The 5,000-nt window shown below is 36.8% G+C and overlaps 1 protein-coding gene across 1 annotated transcript in view; it reads right to left on the bottom strand.

The window, feature by feature from the left end:
• The window catches only part of LOC136844410 (GTPase-activating Rap/Ran-GAP domain-like protein 3), a 907,028-nt gene that overhangs the window by 112,105 nt on the left and 789,923 nt on the right, over nt 1-5,000 (bottom strand).

Raw genomic sequence — 5,000 nt, forward strand, 5'->3', positions numbered from 1 at the left:
TGATGAGGAAAACGTACTTCACACTTTGTGGCTGTACCACAGAGAGAGAGAGAGAGAGAGAGAGAGAGAGAGAGAGAGAGAACCGCATTTAATAACATTAGGACCATCGCAAGATAATGAGACAATGAACCACTTACTCAAGAGACTTTTGGATTTCCAGGCATCAGTGTAACCCATAACGCCCACACCAAGATTCTAATCTAAAGTTTGTTTCAGGTTTCCGAGCATTTTACTCTGGACTGAGATTGGAAGTCTATAGGAAAAACAACTTAAATTATGAGAGACAATTAGCCAAGCACCAACTCGATACGAACAGTAGGAAGATGAATGATGGAAAGATGAATGATCGTCTTAGAAATAAGCAATACACATACCCCACTGGAAAACCGACGCTCGCGTTCGGGAACAGACTGAGGGACAAAAACACTGTACTGGCGTAAAATTCTGGCCTCCCTCTCCATATGAATTCGATTTCCTGGGATATTGCCGTGACCGAGGCTTTTCCTTTATCGGCGTGGAAGCTAAAAAATAAACATACATCCACGCTGACAGCTTCGTATGAATAAATAAATAAAATACATATCTCTCTATTTGAATTAACAAATAAAATACAACCAGGCTCAAAGGACACCCGAACGAGCGCTCAAAGATCCATGTTTTCCTTTGCAAGAATTTCATTTACTTTTCCCTCCCCCCCACCTCCTCCAACTCTCTCTCTCTTTCTCTTGCTCTCAATACACGCCTGGTAAAGATTCTCTCTCTCTCTCTCTCTCTCAGTACACCACTTGGATAGGTTCTCTTTGGCCCCTTCTCTCTCTCTCTCTCTCAACACATGTTTGGCATGATTTTGTCTCTCTCTTAACACACTGTTAGGATTTCTCTCTCTCTCTCTCTCTCTCTCTCTCTCTCTCTCTCTCTCTCTCTCTCTCTCTCTCTCTCTTTATCTTGCACAAAAGAATTGCAAATGCCGGGACCCCATTCTGTGTCTGCGAACAGTCAATTTATTCGTTGCATTGCCTATCAAAGCAAAAGGTAATTCGATGGAAATTTATGAAGCTTTTAGATGATAAATTCTTTCAAGTAAAATCTTGCAGTCGGATGACCCGTTTTTGTTTTCAGTTTTTCTCGCTGAATTTATTAGACTGAGCAAAGAAATGTGTACGATAGAGATATACAACCTAAAACTGTCACTTTCACATATGTAAATGCTAACAGACAAATGAAAATCTTACGTAATTATCTTGTAAATCAGTATACATTTGCACGCATATAATGTGTAATTTAGAATATATATATATATATATATATATATATATATATATATATATATATATATATATATATATATATATATATATATAATAGAAATGTCTTATAAATATAAACAGTTGCCATATAACTATTTTCCCACAATCTGGCCACTGCTATTGCTTCTGAACCAATCCTTATACAGTCCTGAATAAGAGTTCCCTTGCTTCATAGGAAATTTCAAGCACGATATAATAATGCCTATTTGTAATGGAAATTGTTATTACTATTATTATTATGCTCTCATGCAACCACTCAAGAGGCCCTTTATTTTCCTAGCTGTCGAACAGATTGTTGCCCATGTAACAAAGGCAATACTAATTGAGCCAATAGGAAATAAAGGTAAATTATTTGAAAAAGCTGATACATAAAGAAAATAAGAAATGTAAAAATCCACGTTTTGAAATGCGGATTTTTAAATGTCTTATTTTATTTATGTCTCAACTTTTCAAATGATTTTGCTTTACTTCCTCTCTGCTCAATTACCATCGCTTTTATTACCCGGCCAATCTATTCGACAGCTAGGAAAATAAAGGGTCTCTTGAACGGTCCGATGAACGCTTCATAATTATAGTAATAATAATAACAGTTACCCTCGGGAATATGCATTAAACATAACGCAGACTCAGCATGCACCTACCTCACGCCGCAAACCACACACAAAAGGTTCTTCAACACATTAATGAATATTAGCTAAGTCAGTTTAAAAGGCGCGGGCTCGGGAGTGTTTTCTCCATTTTCGCTACGTAACGGTCAGTTCTTGTTCCGAATTCCGTTACCACTTAAATTCTAATAGAGAAGAACTTATTAAATACTAAGGAATTTTTTTTTAGTGTAACATTAACCAAACTAAACACTTCTGCTGTCCCGAGGTGAAAATAAGCTTTAGTAAAGACTTTCCTACTTGGGCTACGATTCATCTGCGACCGCGATTGATTGCAGTCAACAGGCGGTCGCGGCGATTGTAAAAGAGAGAGAGAGAGAGAGAGAGAGAGAGAGAGAGAGAGAGAGAATGTGGTGGTCGCATACTAGCATAGGCTTCATAATCTCGGGACTTTCAATACGACTATCGCACACCCACCAGTGGCTACTTGTGAACTGCCCAGCAATTTGTCGTAAAGAAGTCTCACCGACTCCACAATTTCATGGGCCTAGTCATATATATTCGCGCGATAGTCTTGTGACCGTCAAGAGACTACCTAAGGCCGACTGCTGGTCGACAAGGCAAATGTTTCCGACCATCGCGAGATTCGCATGGTAGTCAACCACCGATTCAAGATAATTTACGATCAAGTGTGACTACCCATGACCGAACCAGCAGTATTTGCGTGCGACTAACGAACGACTGTCGTGACCAACAGTGATCACCAGTGACAGCTTGCGACTTTGTAACGATTGTTAGCGACTTCAAACGATTTCCGATGGCATCTTGCCTGATTCTGCTCTATTGCTTGGTGGGATTGGGTATGAAATGAATGCGATAAAAAAAAAAAAAAAAAAAAAAACTGAAAAGAGAGTGAGTTCTAGTTTTCCTTTATTGTTCATATTCACATTCTTCAAGCTTTTATTTTTCGTTTTGTTTCCGAACGTGGGTTTGACGGCGAGTTTTGCTTTTTTGTATTCAATGTATTTTAATCAATACCCGTTAATTTTACTTTATTGAACTCAATGTCACTTTTTCTTTATTATCCAAAAAAGTGGTATTGTTACAACAAAAGTCAAAATTATTTAGATATTAAAAAAATACATCGGTTATAATAAAAATAAAATTAATCTTAAACCCACAGTCAAATACTTAAAAAAAGTCAAGAATATGACAGTGAACAAAACGAAAAAAATTAGATTCCAAAAAATATCTCAGGAATATGAAAAAGAGAAATAAAAAACAAAAAGGTCTACACTACCAGACTATTCATCGAGTTGCTCCACACTTCAAAGGGAACAGTCTACTTTTTTTCCTAACCTTATCAGGAGTGGGAATTACCATAATCAACAATATCGCGTTAGTTATGCTAATTCCTAAATGAACTAAGTGGATTCGAGCCGGAAAATAAATAGGAAAAAAAGTGTGAATGGAAGACTTCAAAGCGTTATGTAAATCGCTTACACTTCTTAGGTAGTTAGCCTGCCTCCTGGGCGGGTATTCCCCACCTGGGTCGAGTGACGAACTCGTCAGTTTTTAAACTTCTCTCCATCTATCTGTCTATCTATCTATATGTATGTAAGTATGGACCACCCCTTCCAAATGTGAAAAAGGCCTGTAAAACAAACATGTGTGTATGGGGTTGTCAGAAAGTGTTTCTTAACACATACAAACACAAACATATATATAAATGTATATATATATACATATATATATATAATATATATATATATATATATATATATATATATATATATATATATTATATATATATATATATATATATTAAAAATAAATCACAATTACATGAGACAACAAAACCATATGCAAGTGGCCACCGCGCCTGCGTCAGTATAGAAAAGCACTCCTTGTAATTTTGTAAAGTACAGAAACATTCTATATTCAGTACCGCATTAAATATGTGGCTGTTTTTACTAATTTCTATTGAACAGAAAACCTAGTTTATATATACAAATTTTCAGTGTATTAACGGACGGCAACCTACAAAGAAAAGCACAATTCTACTGATAAAAACCGCCTGTCATGACAGCCACTCGGGACTCAAGAAGGCGAAATTGAAACCATAAATGCTGATGAGATGTCTTCGTTATACAATAGCCCGTGATCGTAAATGTCAAGCAACTGGTGATTCTTTCACATAACGACCCCCTCCCCCAAAAAAGGCATCGAAGGTGTCGAAAATCTAGAGATTTTTCTGGTTAAAAGAATGACTGCAATATCGGTCATACTAAAACCCAGAAAAGCCCACGCACAACCTCTCAGAATAGTTAGTTAAAATACACACATGCCAGTCCAAAGCATGGCCTTAATATAAGTGTTAGTATAAGGGTTAACGTCCCTGCCTGTGCAGTCTACTGCAAGAGCCGATGGTTCAAAACTGGGCCAAAAAATCAACTTCATATGAGCGAAAGGTTTATCCTTGTAATGCGCCATCTTCATGGAATCCTACTTAATCTCACTAAACCAGTCCTCACCTAGCTTTATTTACTCAAGCCTACTAATCAATTACTGTCCTCTGCAGGATCATCTACAGCTCTGCGGCTCTCTAAGTACCTCTGAGTATTATTTCCTTCTCAAAACTGGGCCACGACATAATAACATTGCCTCTTCTCTGGTGCAGCAGTCATACAAGCTCTGCATGCTTTCTTTAGGTGACCAAATAAATATACAGACTATTTTTATAAACAAGTTATTCGATATGGGGGTTTGAGAGGTCTCCTATACAGTAACAACTCAATAATACTTTATTTCCCAGTTAAAACGATACGGAAGTCTTGGAATTACCAAGCACGTCTGACGCAAACCTATCACATAACTAAAAGAGAATTGCCCATTAATCTAAGAGATTTTTTTTCCAAATATTCAAACAGGAAAAAAACTATTAACCAGATGGAATCTTAGGTGATCCATAAATTGAATAGAAAGACCATACAATACGACAACAGCATTACTCATTTGCTTAGATCGCAGTATAAAGGAAGGATTTTAGTCTAAAATTAATACACGAAAAGTAGGTTTAAATTGGTCA

The sequence above is a fragment of the Macrobrachium rosenbergii genome, chromosome 12, assembly GCF_040412425.1.
Source record: "Macrobrachium rosenbergii isolate ZJJX-2024 chromosome 12, ASM4041242v1, whole genome shotgun sequence".
NCBI classification, from domain to species: domain Eukaryota; kingdom Metazoa; phylum Arthropoda; class Malacostraca; order Decapoda; family Palaemonidae; genus Macrobrachium; species Macrobrachium rosenbergii.